This window comes from Cherax quadricarinatus, chromosome 43 (assembly GCF_038502225.1).
Source record: "Cherax quadricarinatus isolate ZL_2023a chromosome 43, ASM3850222v1, whole genome shotgun sequence".
Taxonomy (NCBI): domain Eukaryota; kingdom Metazoa; phylum Arthropoda; class Malacostraca; order Decapoda; family Parastacidae; genus Cherax; species Cherax quadricarinatus.
In genome coordinates this window covers 4,241,306-4,262,220 of record NC_091334.1, presented here as the reverse complement: position 1 = coordinate 4,262,220, position 20,915 = coordinate 4,241,306, and positions in this window count along the sequence as shown.

Below are 20,915 nucleotides of genomic sequence, written 5' to 3'. Positions count from 1 at the left end.
AACCTCCATCCCAGGGTACAGTGAACCTCCATCCCAGGGTAGAGTGAACCTCCATCCCAGGGTAGAGTGAACCTCCATCCCAGGGTACTGTGAACCTCCATCCCAGGGTACTGTGAACCTCCATCCCAGGGTACTGTGAACCTCCATCCCAGGGTACTGTGAACCTCCATCCCAGGGTACAGTGAACCTCCATCCCAGGGTACAGTGAACCTCCATCCCAGGGTACAGTGAACCTCCATCCCAGGGTACAGTGAACCTCCGTCCCGGGGTACAGTGAACCTCCGTCCCAGGGTACAGTGAACCTCCATCCTAAGGTACAGTGAACCTCCATCCTAAGGTACAGTGAACCTCCATCCTAAGGTACAGTGAACCTCCATCCCAGGGTACAGTGAACCTCCATCCCAGGGTACAGTGAACCTCCATCCCAGGGTACAGTGAACCTCCATCCCAGGGTACAGTGAACCTCCATCCCAGGGTACAGTGAACCTCCATCCCAGGGTACAGTGAACCTCCATCCCAGGGTACAGAGAACCTCCATCCCAGGGTACAGTGAACCTCCATCCCAGGGTACAGTGAACCTCCATCCCAGGGTACAGTGAACCTCCATCCCAGGGTACAGTGAACCTCCATCCCAGGGTACAGTGAACCTCCATCCCAGGGTACAGTGAACCTCCATTACAGGGTACAGTGAACCTCCATTACAGGGTACAGTGAACCTCCATTACAGGGTACAGTGAACCTCCATCCCAGAGTACAGTGAACCTCCATCCCAGGGTACAGTGAACCTCCATCCCAGGGAACAGTGAACTTCCATCCCAGGGTACAGTGAACTTCCATCCCAGGGTACAGTGAACCTCCATCCCACGGTACAGTGAACCTCCATCCCAGGGTACAGTGAACCTCCATCTCAGGGTACAGTGAACCTCCATCCCAGGGTACAGTGAACCTATATCACAGGGTACAGTGAACCTCCATCCCAGGGTACAGTGAACCTCCATCCCAGGGTACAGTGAACCTCCATCCCAGGGTACAGTGAACCTCCATCCCAGGGTACAGTGAACCTCCATCCCAGGGTACAGTGAACCTCCATCCAAGGGTACAGTGAACTTCCATCCCAGGGTACAGTGAACTTCCATCCCAGGGTACTGTGAACCTCCATCCCAGGGTACTGTGAACCTCCATCCCAGGGTACAGTGAACCTCCATCCCAGGGTACAGTGAACTTCCATCCCAGTTTACTGTGAACTTCCATCCCAGGGTACTGTGAACCTCCATCCCAGGGTACAGTGAACCTCCATCCCAGGGTACTGTGAACCTCCATCCCAGGGTACTGTGAACCTCCATCCCAGGGTACAGTGAACCTCCATCCCAGGGTACAGTGAACCTCCATCCAAGGGTACAGTGAACCTCCATCCAAGGGTACTGTGAACCTCCATCCCAAGGTACAATGAACCTCCATCCCACGGTACAATGAACCTCCATCCCAGGGTACAGTGAACCTCCATCCCAGGGTACAGTGAACCTCCATCCCAAGGTACAGTGAACCTCCATCCCAGGGTACAGTGAACCTCCATCCCAGGGTACAGTGAACCTCCATCCCAGGGTACAGTGAACCTCCATCCCAGGGTACAGTGAACCTCCATCCCAGGGTACAGTGAACCTCCATCCCAGGGTACAGTGAACCTCCATCCCAGGGTAGAGTGAACCTCCATCCCAGGGTAGAGTGAACCTCCATCCCAGGGTAGAGTGAACCTCCATCCCAGGGTACTTTGAACCTCCATCCCAGGGTACTGTGAACCTCCATCCCAGGGTACAGTGAACCTCCATCCCAGGGTACAGTGAACCTCCATCCCAGGGTACAGTGAACCTCCATCCCAGGGTACAGTGAACCTCCATCCCAGGGTACAGTGAACCTCCATCCCAGGGTACAGTGAACCTCCATCCCAGGGTACAGTGAACCTATATCCCAGGGTACAGTGAACCTCCATCCCAGGGTACAGTGAACCTCCATCCCAGGGTACAGTGAACCTCCATCCCAGGGTACAGTGAACCTCCATCCCAGGGTACAGTGAACCTCCATCCCAGGGTACAGTGAACCTCCATCCCAGGGTACAGTGAACCTCCATCCCAGGGTACAGTGAACCTCCATCCCAGGGTACAGTGAACCTCCATCCCAGGGTACAGTGAACCTCCATCCCAGGGTACAGTGAACCTTCATCCCAGGGTACAGTGAACCTCCATCCCAGGGTACAGTGAACCTCCATCCCAGGGTACAGTGAACCTCCATCCCAGTGTACAGTGAACCTCCATCCCAGGGTACAGTGAACCTCCATCCCAGGGTACAGTGAACCTCCATCCCAGGGTACAGTGAACCTCCATTACAGGGTACAGTGAACCTCCATTACAGGGTACAGTGAACCTCCATTACAGGGTACAGTGAACCTCCATTACAGGGTACAGTGAACCTCCATCCCAGGGTACAGTGAACCTCCATCCCAGGGAACAGTGAACTTCCATCCCAGGGTACAGTGAACTTCCATCCCAGGGTACAGTGAACCTCCATGCCAGGGTACAGTGAACCTCCATGCCAGGGTACAGTGAACCTCCATCTCAGGGTACAGTGAACCTATATCACAGGGTACAGTGAACCTCCATCCCAGGGTACAGTGAACCTCCATCCCAGGGTACAGTGAACTTCCATCCCAGGGTACAGTGAACCTCCATCCCAAGGTACAGTGAACCTCCATCCCAGGGTACAGTGAACCTCCATCCAAGGGTACAGTGAACTTCCATCCCAGGGTACAGTGAACTTCCATCCCAGGGTACTGTGAACCTCCATCCCAGGGTACTGTGAACCTCCATCCCAGGGTACAGTGAACCTCCATCCCAGGGTACAGTGAACTTCCATCCCAGGGTACTGTGAACATCCATCCCAGGGTACTGTGAACCTCCATCCCAGGGTACAGTGTACCTCCATCCCAGGGTACAGTGAACCTCAATCCCAGGGTACAGTGAACCTCCATCCCAGGGTACAGTGAACCTCCATCCAAGGGTACAGTGAACCTCCATCCAAGGGTACAGTGAACCTCCATCCAACGGTACTGTGAACCTCCATCCCAAGGTACAATGAACCTCCATCCCAGGGTACAATGAACCTCCATCCCAGGGTACAGTGAACCTCCATCCCAGGGTACAGTGAACCTCCATCCCAGGGTACAGTGAACCTCCATCCCTGGGTACAGTGAACCTCAATCCCAGGGTACAGTGAACCTCAATCCAAGGGTACAGTGAACCTCAATCCAAGGGTACAGTGAACTTCCATCCCAGGGTACAATGAACCTCCATCCCAGGGTACAGTGAACCTCCATCCCAGGGTACAGCGAACCTCCATCCCAGGGTACAGTGAACCTCCGTCCCAGGGTACAATGAACCTCCATCACAGGGTACATTGAACCTCCATCCCAGGGTACATTGAACCTCCATCCCAGGGTACAGTGAACCTCCATCCCAGGGTACAGTGAACCTCCATCCCAGGGTACAGTGAACCTCCATCCCAGGGTACAGTGAACCTCCATCCCAGGGTACAGTGAACCTCCATCCCAGGGTGCAGTGAACCTCCATGCCAGGGTACTGTGAACCTCCATCCCAGGGTACAGTGAACCTCCATCCCAGGGTACAGTGAACCTCCATCCCAGGGTGCAGTGAACCTCCATCCCAGGGTACTGTGAACCTCCATACCAGGGTACAGTGAACCTCCTTCCCAGGGTACAGTGAACCTCCATCCCAGGGTACAGTGAACCTCCATCCCAGGGTACAGTGAACCTTCATCCCAGGGTACTGTGAACCTCCATCCCTGGGAACTGTGAACCTCCATCTCAGGGTACAGTGAACTTCCATCCCAGGGTACTGTGAACCTCCATCCCAGGGTACAATGAACTTCCATCCCAGGGTACAATGAACTTCCATCCCAGGGTACAGTGTACCTCCATCCCAGGGTACTGTGAACCTCCATCCCAGGGTACTGTGAACCTCCATCCCAGGGTACTGTGAACCTCCATCCCAGGGTACTGTGAACCTCCATCCCAGGGTACTGTGAACCTCCATCCCAGGGTACAGTGAACCTCCATCCCAGGGTGCAGTGAACCTCCATCCCAGGGTACTGTGAACTTCGATCCCAGGGTACAGTGAACCTCCATCCCAGGGTACAGTGAACCTCCACCCCAGGGTACAGAGAACTTCCATCCCAGGGTACAGTGAACCTCCATCCCAGGGTACTGTGAACCGCCATCCCAGGGTACAGTGAACCTCCATCCCAGGGTACAGTGAAGCTCCATCCCAGGGTACTGTGAACCTCCATCCCAGGGTACAGTGAACCTCCATCCTAGGGTACAGTGAACCTCTATCCCACGGAACAGTGAACCTCCATCCCAGGGTACAGTGAACCTCCATCCCAGGGTACAGTGAACCTCCATCCCAGGGTACAGTGAACCTCCATCCCACGGTACAGTGAACCTCCATACCAGGGTACTGTGAACCTCCATCCCAGGGTACTGTGAACCTCCATCCCAGGGTACTGTGAACCTCCATCCCAGGGTACTGTGAACTTCGATCCAAGGGTACAGTGAACCTCCATCCCAGGGTACTGTAAATTTCCATCCCAGGGTACAGTGAACCTCCATCCCAGGGTACAGTGAACCTCCATCCTAAGGTACAGTGAACCACCATCCTAAGGTACAGTGAACCTCTATCGCAGGGTACAGTGAACCTCCATCCTAAGGAACAGTGAACCTCCATCCTAAGGTACAGTGAACCTCCATCCTAAGGTACAGTGAACCTCCATCCTAAGGTACACTGAACCTCCATCCTAAGGTACAGTGAACCTCCATCCTAAGGTACAGTGAACCTCCATCCTAAGGTAAAGTGAACCTCCATCCTAAGGTACAGTGAACCTCCATCCCAGGGTACAGTGAACCTCCATCCCAGGGTACTGTGAACCTCCATCCCAGGGAACAGTGAAATTCCATCCCAGGGTACTGTGAACCTCCATCCCAGGGTTCAGCAAACTTCCATCCCAGGGTACTGTGAGCCTCCATCCCAGGGTACAGTGAACCTCCATCCTAAGGTACAGAGAACATCCATCCTAAGGTACAGTGAACCTCCATCCTAAGGTACAGTGAACCTCCATCCTAAGGTACAGTGAACCTCCATCCTAAGGTACAGTGAACCTCCATCCTAAGATACAGTGAACCTCCATCCTAAGGTACAGTGAACCTCCATCCTAAGGTACAGTGAACCTCCATCCCAGAGTACAGTGAACTTCCATACAAGCGTACTGTTAACCTCCATCCCAGGGTACTGTGAACCTCCATCCCAGGGTAGAGTGAACCTCCATCCCAGGGTACTGTGAACCTCCGTCCCAGGGTACAGTGAACTTCCATCCCAGGGTACTGTGAACCTCCATCCCAGGGTACTGTGAACCTCCATCCCAGGGTACTGAGAACTTCCATCCCAGGGTACTGTGAACCTCCATCCCACGGTACAGTGAACCTCCATCCCAGAGTACTGTGAACCTCCATCCCAGGGTACTGAGAACTTCCATCCCATGGTACTGTGAACCTCCATCCCAGGGTACTGTGAACCTCCATCCCAGGGTACTGTGAACCTCCATCCCAGAGTACTGTGAACTTCCATCCCAGTGTACAGTGAACCTCCATCCCAGGGTTCTGTGAACCATCCAAGGGTACAGTGAACTTCCATCCCAGGGTACAGTGAACCTCCATCCCAGGGTACAGTGAACCTCCATCCCAGGGTACAGTGAACTTCCATCCCAGGGTACAGTGAACCTCCATCCCAGGGAACAGTGAACTTCCATCCAAGGGTACTGTGAACCTCCATCCCAGGGTACAGTGAACCTCCCTCCCAGAGTACTGTGAACCTCCACCCCAGGGTACAGTGAACTTCCATCCCAGAGTACTGTGAACTTCCATCCCAGGATACTGTGAACCTCCATCGCAGGGTACAGTGAACTTCCATCCCAGGGTACTGTGAACTTCCATCCCAGGGTACTGTGAACCTCCATCCCAGGGTACTGTGAACCTCCATCCCAGGGTACTGTGAACCTCCATCCCAGGGTACAGTGAACCTCCATCCCAGGGTACAGTGAACCTCCATCCAAGGGTACAGTGAACCTCCATCCAAGGGTACTGTGAACCTCCATCCCAAGGTACAATGAACCTCCATCCCACGGTACAATGAACCTCCATCCCAGGGTACAGTGAACCTCCATCCCAGGGTACAGTGAACCTCCATCCCAAGGTACAGTGAACCTCCATCCCAGGGTACAGTGAACCTCCATCCCAGGGTACAGTGAACCTCCATCCCAGGGTACAGTGAACCTCCATCCCAGGGTACAGTGAACCTCCATCCCAGGGTACAGTGAACCTCCATCCCAGGGTACAGTGAACCTCCATCCCAGGGTAGAGTGAACCTCCATCCCAGGGTAGAGTGAACCTCCATCCCAGGGTACTGTGAACCTCCATCCCAGGGTACTTTGAACCTCCATACCAGGGTACTGTGAACCTCCATCCCAGGGTACAGTGAACCTCCATCCCAGGGTACAGTGAACCTCCATCCCAGGGTACAGTGAACCTCCATCCCAGGGTACAGTGAACCTCCATCCCAGGGTACAGTGAACCTTCATCCCAGGGTACAGTGAACCTCCATCCCAGGGTACAGTGAACCTCCATCCCAGGGTACAGTGAACCTATATCCCAGGGTACAGTGAACCTCCATCCCAGGGTACAGTGAACCTCCATCCCAGGGTACAGTGAACCTCCATCCCAGGGTACAGTGAACCTCCATCCCAGGGTACAGTGAACCTCCATCCCAGGGTACAGTGAACCTCCATCCCAGGGTACAGTGAACCTCCATCCCAGGGTACAGTGAACCTCCATCCCAGGGTACAGTGAACCTCCATCCCAGGGTACAGTGAACCTCCATCCCAGGGTACAGTGAACCTCCATCCCAGGGTACAGTGAACCTCCATCCCAGGGTACAGTGAACCTTCATCCCAGGGTACAGTGAACCTCCATCCCAGGGTACAGTGAACCTCCATCCCAGGGTACAGTGAACCTCCATCCAAGGGTACAGTGAACCTCCATCCCAGGGCACAGTGAACCTCCATCCCAGGGTACAGTGAACCTCCATCCCAGGGTACAGTGAACCTCCATCCCAGGGTACAGTGAACCTCCATTACAGGGTACAGTGAACCTCCATTACAGGGTACAGTGAACCTCCATTACAGGGTACAGTGAACCTCCATTACAGGGTACAGTGAACCTCCATCCCAGGGTACAGTGAACCTCCATCCCAGGGAACAGTGAACTTCCATCCCAGGGTACAGTGAACTTCCATCCCAGGGTACAGTGAACCTCCATCCCACGGTACAGTGAACCTCCATGCCAGGGTACAGTGAACCTCCATCTCAGGGTACAGTGAACCTCCATCCCAGGGTACAGTGAACCTATATCCCAGGGTACAGTGAACCTCCATCCCAGGGTACAGTGAACCTCCATCCCAGGGTACAGTGAACTTCCATCCCAGGGTACAGTGAACCTCCATCCCAGGGTACAGTGAACCTCCATCCCAGGGTACAGTGAACCTCCATCCAAGGGTACAGTGAACTTCCATCCCAGGGTACAGTGAACTTCCATACAAGCGTACTGTGAACCTCCATCCCAGGGTACTGTGAACCTCCATCCCAGGGTACTGCGAACCTCCATTCTAGGGTACAGTGAACTTCCATCCCAGGGTACTGTGAACCTCCATCCCAGGGTACTGTGAACCTCCATCCCAGGGTACAGTGTACCTCCATCCCAGGGTACTGTGAACCTCAATCCCAGGGTACAGTGAACCTCCATCCCAGGGTACAGTGAACCTCCATCCAAGGGTACAGTGAACCTCCATCCAAGGGTACAGTGAACCTCCATCCAAGGGTACTGTGAACCTCCATCCCAAGGTACAATGAACCTCCATCCCAGGGTACAATGAACCTCCATCCCAGGGTACAGTGAACCTCCATCCCAGGGTACAGTGAACCTCCATCCCAGGGTACAGTGAACCTCCATCCCTGGGTACAGTGAACCTCAATCCCAGGGTACAGTGAACCTCAATCCAAGGGTACAGTGAACCTCAATCCAAGGGTACAGTGAACTTCCATCCCAGGGTACAATGAACCTCCATCCCAGGGTACAGTGAACCTCCATCCCAGGGTACAGCGAACCTCCATCCCAGGGTACAGTGAACCTCCGTCCCAGGGTACAATGAACCTCCATCCCAGGGTACATTGAACCTCCATCCCAGGGTACATTGAACCTCCATCCCAGGGTACAGTGAACCTCCATCCCAGGGTACAGTGAACCTCCATCCCAGGGTACAGTGAACCTCCATCCCAGGGTACAGTGAACCTCCATCCCAGGGTACAGTGAACCTCCATCCCAGGGTGCAGTGAACCTCCATGCCAGGGTACTGTGAACCTCCATCCCAGGGTACAGTGAACCTCCATCCCAGGGTACAGTGAACCTCCATCCCAGGGTGCAGTGAACCTCCATCCCAGGGTACTGTGAACCTCCATACCAGGGTACAGTGAACCTCCATCCCAGGGTACTGTGAACCTCCATCCCAGTGTACAGTGAACCTCCATCCCAGGGTACAGTGAACCTCCATCCCAGGGTACAGTGAACCTTCATCCCAGGGTACTGTGAACCTCCATCCCAGGGAACTGTGAACCTCCATCTCAGGGTACAGTGAACTTCCATCCCAGGGTACTGTGAACCTCCATCCCAGGGTACAATGAACTTCCATCCCAGGGTACAATGAACTTCCATCCCAGGGTACAGTGTACCTCCATCCCAGGGTACTGTGAACCTCCATCCCAGGGTACTGTGAACCTCCATCCCAGGGTACTGTGAACCTCCATCCCAGGGTACTGTGAACCTCCATCCCAGGGTACTGTGAACCTCCATCCCAGGGTACAGTGAACCTCCATCCCAGGGTGCAGTGAACCTCCATCCCAGGGTACTGTGAACTTCGATCCCAGGGTACAGTGAACCTCCATCCCAGGGTACAGTGAACCTCCACCCCAGGGTACAGAGAACTTCCATCCCAGGGTACAGTGAACCTCCATCCCAGGGTACTGTGAACCGCCATCCCAGGGTACAGTGAACCTCCATCCCAGGGTACAGTGAAGCTCCATCCCAGGGTACTGTGAACCTCCATCCCAGGGTACAGTGAACCTCCATCCCAGGGTACTGTGAACCTCCATCCCAGGGTACAGTGAACCTCAATCCCAGGGAACAGTGAACCTCCATCCCAGGGTACAGTGAACCTCCATCCCAGGGTACAGTGAACCTCCATCCCAGGGTACAGTGAACCTCCATCCCAGGGTACAGTGAACCTCCATCCCAGGGTACTGTGAACCTCCATCCCAGGGTACTGTGAACCTCCATCCCAGGGTACTGTGAACCTCCATCCCAGGGTACTGTGAACTTCGATCCAAGGGTACAGTGAACCTCCATCCCAGGGTACTGTAAATTTCCATCCCAGGGTACAGTGAACCTCCATCCCAGGGTACAGTGAACCTCCATCCTAAGGTACAGTGAACCACCATCCTAAGGTACAGTGAACCTCTATCGCAGGGTACAGTGAACCTCCATCCTAAGGAACAGTGAACCTCCATCCTAAGGTACAGTGAACCTCCATCCTAAGGTACAGTGAACCTCCATCCTAAGGTACAGTGAACCTCCATCCTAAGGTACAGTGAACCTCCATCCTAAGGTACAGTGAACCTCCATCCTAAGGTACAGTGAACCTCCATCCTAAGGTACAGTGAACCTCCATCCCAGGGTACAGTGAACCTCCATCCCTGGGTACTGTGAACCTCCATCCCAGGGTACTGTGAACCTCCATCCCAGGGAACAGTGAAATTCCATCCCAGGGTACTGTGAACCTCCATCCCAGGGTTCAGCAAACTTCCATCCCAGGGTACTGTGAGCCTCCATCCCAGGGTACAGTGAACCTCCATCCTAAGGTACAGAGAACATCCATCCTAAGGTACAGTGAACCTCCATCCTAAGGTACAGTGAACCTCCATCCTAAGGTACAGTGAACCTCCAGCCTAAGGTACAGTGAACCTCCATCCTTAGGTACAGTGAACTTCCATCCTAAGGTACAGTGAACCTCCATCCTAAGGTACAGTGAACCTCCATCCCAGAGTACAGTGAACTTCAATCCAAGGGTACTGTGAACTTCCATCCCAGGGTACTGTTAACCTCCATCCCAGGGTACAGTGAACCTCCATCCCAGGGTAGAGTGAACCTCCATCCCAGGGTACTGTGAACCTCCGTCCCAGGGTACAGTGAACCTCCATCCCAGGGTACTGTGAACCTCCATCCCAGGGTACTGTGAACCTCCATCCCAGGGTACTGCGAACTTCCATCCCTGGGTACAGTGAACCTCCATCCCAGGGTACAGTGAACCTCCATCCCAGGGTACAGTGAACCTCCATCCCAGGGTACTGAGAACTTCCATCCCATGGTACTGTGAACCTCCATCCCAGGGTACTGTGAACCTCCATCCCAGGGTACTGTGAACCTCCTTCCCAGAGTACTGTGAACTTCCATCCCAGGGTACAGTGAACCTCCATCCCAGGGTTCTGTGAACCATCCAAGGGTACAGTGAACTTCCATCCCAGGGTACAGTGAACCTCCATCCCAGGGTACAGTGAACCTCCATCCCAGGGTACAGTGAACTTCCATCCCAGGGTACAGTGAACCTCCATCCCAGGGAACAGTGAACTTCCATCCAAGGGTACTGTGAACCTCCATCCCAGGGTACAGTGAACCTCCCTCCCAGAGTACTGTGAACCTCCACCCCAGGGTACAGTGAACTTCCATCCCAGAGTACTGTGAACTTCCATCCCAGGATACTGTGAACCTCCATCGCAGGGTACAGTGAACCTCCATCTCAGGGTACTGTGAACCTCCATCCCAGGGTACAGTGAACTTCCATCACAGGGTACAGTGAACCTCCATCCCAGGGTACAGAAAACCTTCATCCCATGGCACTGTGATCCTCCATCCCAGGGTACAGTGAACTTCCATCCCAGGGCACTGCAAACTTCCATCCCAGGGTACTGTGAACCTCCATCCCAGGGAACAGTGAACCTCCATCCCAGGGTACTGCGAACCTCCATCCTAGGGTACAGTCAACTTCTATCACAGGGTACAGTGAACCATCCCAGGGTACAGTGAACCTCCATCCCAGGGTACAGTGAACTTCCATCCCAGGGTACTGTGAACCTCCATCCCAGGTTACAGTGAACTTCCATCCCAGGGTACAGTGAACTTCCATCCCAGGGTACAGTGAACCTCCATCCCAGGGTACAGTGAACTTCAATCCCAGGGTGCAGCGAACCTCCATCCATGTCATGTGGGTTTTCGATACGTGGATGGGTAAAAATACTCACGTAGGCTGATAGTACGTATGATATATATCGGGAAATATGGGAAGCGCCAACAGCCGACCTGCCTCTCACTGCTGCCTATCTTCGACTGACTCTCAAAGTGCCTACGGGTGACGGGTGTTTGAAATCCTGCTATGGTCAGCAGCAATATGAATACAGTCAATGATTCACACAGATGGTTGGTAGTGAGTCATCTACTGGTACACTGGTTACTGGTAACTGGTTACTAGGAACTGGTACTACTACTGAGAGCTCGGCGACGCTAACGTATGTCGTCCCGACATACAACTAATACAAACTAGAGACGGCAGGTGTACGGCTTGGGCTGATTCTATACAATGTCAAAGTACACAACAATTGAACATTATAACATACATAAGTAGAATATTGGAATGGAAGCTTACGTAACTGAAACTGTAATGAAACTGTAACGCAATACAAGGTATGGTATAGCACAACTCATCGAATGAAACTCAGCGTTGGGATTACACAATAGAAGTGATAAAAAAAATTGAATGATCGATCTGTATTCATGTGATCTACGGATTCTGAGGAAGGAATATATACAAAGAAAGAAGTGTTTAACAGAAAGGCAGATTCGGTGCACTTAAATCTAGACTGTTAACTCTCAGAATTCGGAGAGAACGTGAACACGCACAAAAAATTCTTGAATACTGATAAGTTGATATTGTAATTATTCATCTATACAGGTTATTTACATTTAACCCCAACTCTGCTAGGGTGAGATTGATATATGCAGAATGGGTGTCATCTCTGGGAGGATCAAACTCTGTTGCACTGGCTAACTCATGCTGTATTTGAGGCAAATCTGAATTGGAAGTAACAAATGATACTTGAGGATTTCTCAATACCTGTCTTGTACGTAGGGAATAACGACATTCAGGTTGATCGTCTGACTGAGTATCAGAGGTAGAGAGTACAGGATCTAGGTGAGGCCTTACTAATGATGTATAAAGCTGCAGATGTTTGTTGCCTTGGAGGGAACATTGGAAATTAGTTAACAAATCTAGCGCAACTCTTTCCCACGGTTCGCTAGTGGTTGGATACACTTGCTAGTGTTGTTGGATACACTTGGATGAACGATGGATTAGGACTAGCTGTATTTCAGCTGTGGATTACCTTAAACTCTTCTGCTATGTTGCATAATTCTTGCATGACACACTGACATTTCTTAACATACTCAGAAATATCAGTTGCCATACGAGGCCAAAAGTATTTCAGTCTGGCTTGTTTTACTGAACGATCCATACCAGGGTGCGCAACACCTGGTACATCGTGAACTAGCTGTAAGGCTACATTCACTAGTGACTGTGGAATTACTAACTGGTAAACTCTTCTGCTAGGAGTACCCAACTCGGCTGTTCGATACAGTAATTCTTGGTTCATGACAAAGTCACTGATGGGTGCTGGTGGCTTCACAGTCAGAATAAGATCTTCCTGGAGCAGGAATCGAATCACACCAGACCACACGTGGAGCATTCTTTACATTCTCGGCACTAAATGGAGGGTCTGCAGTTACTATACTAACATGTCGCGATAAGGCATCTGCCACTACATTTGACTTGCCAGGTAAATGTTCAAAGGTGGGATTGAACTCTTGGATAGTCAAGGTCCATCTGGCTAACCTTCCAGTAGGTTGTTTGTTCTGGAATAAAGGTATCAGTGGAGCATGGTCTGTCAAGACACGAACAGAGTACTGATAAATAATACCTCGGAAGTGCTTTAAAGACCATACTATTGCTAAAGCTTCTTGCTCCGTTACTGTATAATTACGTTCAGCCTTTGTAAGGACTCGGCTAGCAAATGCAACTGTGTTGTACTTGCCATCAGTCTTCTGAGCTAGTACGGCACCTATGCCAATAGAACTAGCATCAGTAGTCAGATAGAAGGGCTCAGAAAATTCTGGAAATTTCAAAATTGGAGCAGATGTTAGTTTTTCTTTTAGAGTTTGGAATGCTCTTTCTTGACGGAAGGTCCAAACAAAAGGAGCATCTTTCTTAAGCAACTCAGTTAGAGGAGCAGCTATGGAAGAAAAATTGGCAATGAAAGATTTATAAAAACCTGCTAAGCCCACAAAGGATCTTACGGCATCAGCAGTTTTGGGAGTTGGAAAATTTAGTACTGCAGTTACTTTACTTTGGTCAGTCGTAACCCCTCTAGGAGTGACTACGTGACCAAGAAACTTAATTTCTGATCTGAAAAATTGGCATTTAGACAGTTTGATCTTTAAATTGGCTTCAAGCTTACCAAGTACTACATCAAGTTTTTTCAAGTGTGTATCCACGTCTTTAGACATGACGATTACGTCATCTAAGTACACCATAAGTGCATTACCTATGAGACCTCTAAAGATATTAGTCATGAGCCTTGAGAACGTGATAGGGGAGGATCGTAATCCAAACGCCATACGGAGGAAGTGATAATGACCTGTAGGAGTGGAGAATGCAGTTAGCTCTTGGCTGTCCTCGTGAAGAGGGACTTGCCAAAACCCTTGTAACAAGTCCAGGGTTGAAAAGACTTTGTTATCTCCGATGTTACGTAAAAGATCACCCAGTACAGGAAGTGGGAAGCGATCTGGGATAGTTTTTGCATTTAACTTCCTAAAGTCAATCACTGGGCGCCAAGTACCATCCTTCTTAGGTACTAGAATCAAGGGCGCATTCCAAGGTGAATTGCTAGGTGCAATAACTCCATCATCAAGCATTTGATTGATCAATTCTTCTGCGACAGCAACTTGTGAATGAGGCATTCTGTACACAGGTATATAGATAGGTCTAGTACCAAGTTCAAGTGGAATACGATGGGACAATAAGTTCGTTATACCCATCTTCTCACCTGGTAAGGCAATGGCTTTACGACGTTTGTTCAACAGAGTCAACAAACGCTTGACTTCATCTGGGAAGTCAGTGGGAGCTAAGTCTTTCTCCGTGAGGGTAAGCTACTAGCTGGAGGTGGCTGAGACGGTTCACCTCTGACCTGCCGGGACCCCACAAACAGTCTTCTAACGCCTGAAATACCCTTAAATCCACGCCCACACCGGTGCCACCATTTGTCATGTGGGTTTTCGATACGTGGATGGGTAAAAATACTCATGTAGGCTGGTAGTACGTATAATATATATCGGGAAGTATGGGAAACGCCAACAGCCGACCTGCCTCTCTCTGCTGCCTATCTTCCACTGACTCTCAAAGTGCCTACGGGTGACGGGTGTTTGAAATCCTGCTATGGTCAGCAGCAATATGAATACAGTCAATGATTCACACAGACAGTTGGTAGTGAGTCATCTACTGGTACACTGGTTACTGGTAACTGGTTACTAGGAACTGGTACTACTACTGAGATCCAAGGGTACAGTGAACCTCCATCCCAGGGTACAGTGAACCTCCATCCCAGGGTACAGTGAACCTCCTTCCCAGGGTACTGTGAACTTCAATCCCAGGGTACTGTGAACCTCCATCCCAAGGTACAGTGAACTTCCATCCCAGGGTACTGCGAACTTCCATCCCAGGGTACTGTGAACCTCCATCCCGGGGTACAGTGAACCTCCATCCCGGGGTACAATGAACTTCCATCCCAGGGTACAGTGAACCTCCATCACAGGGTACAGTGAACTTCCATTCCGGAGTACTGTGAACCTCCATCCCAAGGTACAGTGAACTTCCATCCCAGGGTACAGTGAACTTCCATCCCAGGGTACTGTGAATCTCCATCCCAGGGTACAGTGAACTTCCATCCCAGGGTGCAGCAACCCTCCATCCCAGGGTACAGTGAACCTCTATCCCAGGGTACAGTGAACCTCTATCCCAGGGTACAGTGAACCTCCATCCCAGGGTACAGTGAACCTCCATCCCAGGGTACAGTGAACCTCCATCCCAGGGTACAGTGAACCTCCATCCCAGGGTACAGTGAACTTCTATCCCAGGGTACTGTGAACCTCCATCCCAGGGTACTGTGAACCTCCATCCAAGGGTACTGTGAACCTCCATCCAAGGGTACTGTGAACCTCCATCCAAGGGTACTGTGAAACTCCATCCAAGGGTACTGTGAAACTCCATCCAAGGGTACTGTGAAACTCCATCCAAGGGTACTGTGAAACTCCATCCAAGGGTACTGTGAAACTCCATCCCCGGGTACTGTGAACCTCCATCCCCGGGTACTGTGAACCTCCATCCTAGGGTACTGTGAACCTCCATCCTAGGGTACTGTGAACCTCCATCCTAGGGTACTGTGAACCTCCATCCTAGGGTACTGTGAACCTCCATCCCAGGGTACTGTGAACCTCAATCCCAGAGTACTGTGAACCTCCATCCCAGGGTACTGTGAACCTATATCCCAGGGTACAGTGAACCTCCACATCAGGGTACTGTGAACCTCCATCCCAGGTACAGTGAACCTCCATCCCAGAGTTCTGTGTACCTCCATCCCAGGGTACTGTGAATCTACATCCCAGGGTACTGTGAACTTCCATCCCAGGGTACTGTGAACTTCCATCCCAGGGTACTGAGAACCTCCATCCCAGGGTACTCTGAACCTCCATCGCAGGGAACTGAGAACTTTGATCCCAGGTTACTGTGAACCTACATCCTAGGGTACTGTGGACCTCCATCTCAAGGTACTGTTAACCTACATCCCAGAGTACTGTAAATCTCTTTCTGGGTACTGTGGACCTCCATCTCAAGGTACTGTGAACCTCCATCCCAGGGTACTGTGAACGTACTGTGAACATCTCAAGGTACTGTGATGGGAACTGTGAACTGTGAACCTAGATACTCATATACCAGGGTACTGTACTATGAACCTCTACTATGAACCTAGATCTCAGGGTACTGTTAACTTCCAGCCCAGGATACTGAGACCTTCCATCCCAGGGCACTGTGAACCTCCTTCCGAGGGTACTGTGAACCTCCATCCCAGAGTACTGTGAACCTACATTCCAGGGCATTGTGAACCTAAATCTTACGGTACTGTGAACCTACATCCCACGGTACTGTGAACCTACATCCCAGCGTATCAAGAACCTTCCTCCCAGCGTACTGTGAACCTAAATCCCAGGGTACTGTGAACCTACAACCCAGCGTATTGTGAACCTCCATCCCACGGTACTGTGAACCTATATCCCAGGGTACTGGGAACCTAAATCCCAAGGAACTGTGAACCTACATCCCACGGAATTATGAACCTGCATCCCAGCGTATCATGAACCTCCCTCCCAGGGTACTGTGAACCTAAATCGCATGGTACTGTGAACCTACATCCCAGCGTATCGTGAACCTATATCCCACGGTACTTTGAACCTATATCCCAGGGTACTGTGAACCTATATCCCAGGGTACTGTGAATCTACTTCCCTGGGTACCGTGAATCTACAACACATGGTACTGTGGACTTACATCCCAGTGCACCATGAACCTACTTCCCAGGGTATTATGAACCTGCAACCCAGGGCACTGTGAACCTACATCCCTGGATACTGTGAACCTACATCGCAGGCTACTGTGAACCTTCATCCCAGGGTACTATGAACCTTCATCCCAGGGTGCTATGAACCTTCATCCCAGGGTACTATGAACCTTCATCCTAGGGTACCACGAACCTATATTCCAGGGTACTGTGACCCTATATCCCAGGGTACCGAGAACCTACATCCCAGGGTGTTATGAACCTACATACCAGGGTACCATGAACCTACATGCCAGGGTATGACCCTACATCCCAGGGTACCATGAACTTACATCCCAGGGTACCATGAACCTACATCCCAGGGTACCATGACCCTGCTTCCCAGGGTACCATGAACCTACATCCCAGGGTACCATGACCCTACATCCCTTGGTACCATGACCCTACATCCCAGGGTACCATGACCCTACATCCCAGGGTACCATGAACCTACATCCCAGGGTACCATGAACCTACATCCCAGGGTACCATGAACCAACATACCAGGGTACCATGAACCAACATACCTGGGTACCATGAACCTACATCCCAGGGTGCCATGAACCTACATCCCAGGGTACCATGAACCTGCATACCAGGGTACCAAGAACCTACATCCCAGGGTACCATGACCTTACATCCCAGGGTACCATGAACCTACATCCCAGGGTACCATGACTACATCCCAGGGTACCATGAACCTACATCCTAGGGTACCATGACCCTACATCCCAGGGTACCATGACCCTACATCCCAGGGTACCATGAACCAACATCCCAGGGTACCATGAACCTACATCCCAGGGTGCCATGAACCTATATCCCAAGGTACCAAGAACCTACATACCAGGGTACCATGAACCTACATCCCAGGGTGCCATGAACCTACATCCCAGGGTACCATGAACCTGCATACCAGGGTACCAAGAACCTACATCCCAGGGTACCATGAACCTACATCCCAGGGTGCCATGAACCTATATCCCAAGGTACCAAGAACCTACATACCAGGGTACCATGAACCTACATCCCAGGGTGCCATGAACCTACATCCCAGGGTACCATGAACCTACATCCCAGGGTACCATGAACCTACATCCCAGGGTACCATGAACCTACATCCTAGGGTACCATGACCCTACATCCCAGAGTATCATGACCCTACATCCCACGGTACCATGAACCAACATCCCAGGTTACCATGAACCTACATCCCAGGGTGCCATGAACCTATATCCCAAGGCACCAAGAACCTACATACCAGGGTACCATGAACCTACATCCCAAGGTACCATGACCCTACATCCCAGGGTACCATGAACCTACATCCCAGGATACCATGACCCTACATACTAGGGTACCATGAACCTACATCCCAGGGTACTATGAACCTACATCCCAGGGTACCATGAACCTACATACCAGGGTACCATGGACCTACATCCCAGGGTACCATGACCCTACATCCCAGGGTACCTTGAACGTACATCCCAGGGTACCATGACCCTACATCCCAGGGTACCATGAACCTACATCCCAGTGTACCATGTCCCTACATCCCAGGGTACCATGTCCCTACATCCCAGGGTACCATGAACCTACATCCCAGGGAACCATAAACCTTCATCCCAGGGTACCATGAACCTACATCCCAGGGAACCATAAACCTTCATCCCAGGGTACCATGAACCTACATCCCAGTGTACCATGTCCCTACATCCCAGGGTACCATGAACCTACATACCAGAGTACCATGAACCTACATCCCAGGGTACCATGACCCTACCTCTCAGGGTACCATGAACCTACATCCCAGGGCACCATGAACCTACATCCCAGGGTACCATGACCCTACCTCTCAGGGTACCATGAACCTACATCCCAGGGTACCATGAACCTACATCCCATGGTACCATGAACCTACATCCCAGCGTACCATGACCCTACATCCCAGTGTACCATGAACCTACATAACAGGCTACCATGACCCTGCATCCCAGGGTACCATGAACCTACATCCCAGAGTACCATGAACCTACATCCCAGGGTACCATGACCCTACATCCCAGGGTACCATGAACCTACATCCCAGGGTACCATGAACCTAAATCCCAGGGTACCATGACCCTACCTCTCAGGGTACCATGAACCTATATCCCATGGTACCATGAACCTACATCCCATGGTACCATGAACCTACATCCCAGCGTACCATGACCCTACATCCCAGTGTACCATGAACCTACATCCCAGGGTACCATGAACCTACTTTCCAGGGTACCATGACCCTACATCCCAGTGTACCATGAACCTACATCCCAGGGTACCATGACCCTACACCCCAGTGTACCATGAACCTACATCCCAGGGTACCATGACCCTACATCCCAGGGTACCATGAACCTGCATCCCAGGGGACCATGAACCTACATCCCAGGGTGCCATGAGCCTACATCCCAGGGTGCCATGAACCTACGTCCCAGGGTGCCATGAACCTACATTCCAGGGTGCCATGAACCTACATCTCAGGGTGCCATGAACCTACATCCCAGGGTACCATGAACCTACATCCCAGGGTGCCATGAACCTACTTCCCAGGGTACAGTGAACCTACATCCCAGGGTACCATGAAGGATCCGAAGCATCCCGGGGCTGGTGCTCAAAGCCAGCACTCAGATATCTAGTATACAAGCACAACATTTCGCTCAGTATAGAGTTCCAGCAAATGAGAGAAACCTCTATGCACTTTCTCCAGTTCCACATGTTAACGTTCGTTGAGCTAAATGCATCGTTTACCCGGGGACGTGATCTCGTACAACAACATGAAGAAATGAGATTCATTGAGGGAATCATTGTGAACGTCCGTGCCACAAGTGTTACCAAGGAGGCACGTAGCCCCTTGGAGACGGGAGGAGGGGATACAACTATCTCAAAAAGGGTCTAGGTCGGTCGGTCGGTCGGTCGGTCGGTCGGTCGGTCGGTCGGTCGGTCGGTCGGTCGGTCTCTCTCTCTCTCTGCTGGTGACACACATCTACAGAAACCCCACATAGTTTCCCGCCAGGTCTCCCGCTTCCCCAGCCCCAATGTTCTCCCCAGACCACAGTTTCAGAAAAGAAGTTGAAGGTTTGGTATACGAGTGTATATGGAATAACAAATTAATGTGAGAAGTAGCACGATAGAATCTAGGAGACGACGTCCCTAGACATCATAGCACTTACAGAAACAAAACTAACTGGGATGATAATAGACGCAATCTTCCCACCCAGATATCAGATCCTGAGGAAAGATAGAAGGAGCAGACGGATACGCTAGCTGAGAGCTCACAAGGGTAGAGCAAAGCTACTAGTAATGCGCGATTTCAATCATAAGGAGATTGACTGGGAAAACCCGGAGCCATATATCAGTCCCGAAACATGGAGAGCCAAGTTGATAGATGTGGTACTGGAAAACCTCATACATCAACATGTTAGAGACACTACCAGAGAGAGAGGTGAGGATGAACCAGCCAGCAAGAGTGGACCTTGATTCACCCTGAGTACTTCGTACATCGAGGACATTACATATGAAAGGCCCCTCAGAGCTAGTGATCACGTGGTTCTGAGCTTGGAATACATAGTAGAGTTACAAGTGAAAAGGGTAACAGAAGTAGGATGAGAGAAGCCAAACTACGAATGGGGGGACTACACAGGCATGAGGAACTTCCTGCAAGAGGATCAGGGAGGAAAGAGAATTGGTAGGAAAATCAGCAAACGAAATGATGGACTATATGACAACAAAATTCAATGAGGCAGAGGAAAGGTTTGTTCACATGGGCAACAGAAATAATGGGAAGTCCAGAACGAGTCCTTGGTTTACCCCCAAAGGTGTAGGGAGGCAAAAACTTAGTTTGGAATGGAAAATGTACAGAAAACAAAGGACCCAGGAAAATAAAAAGA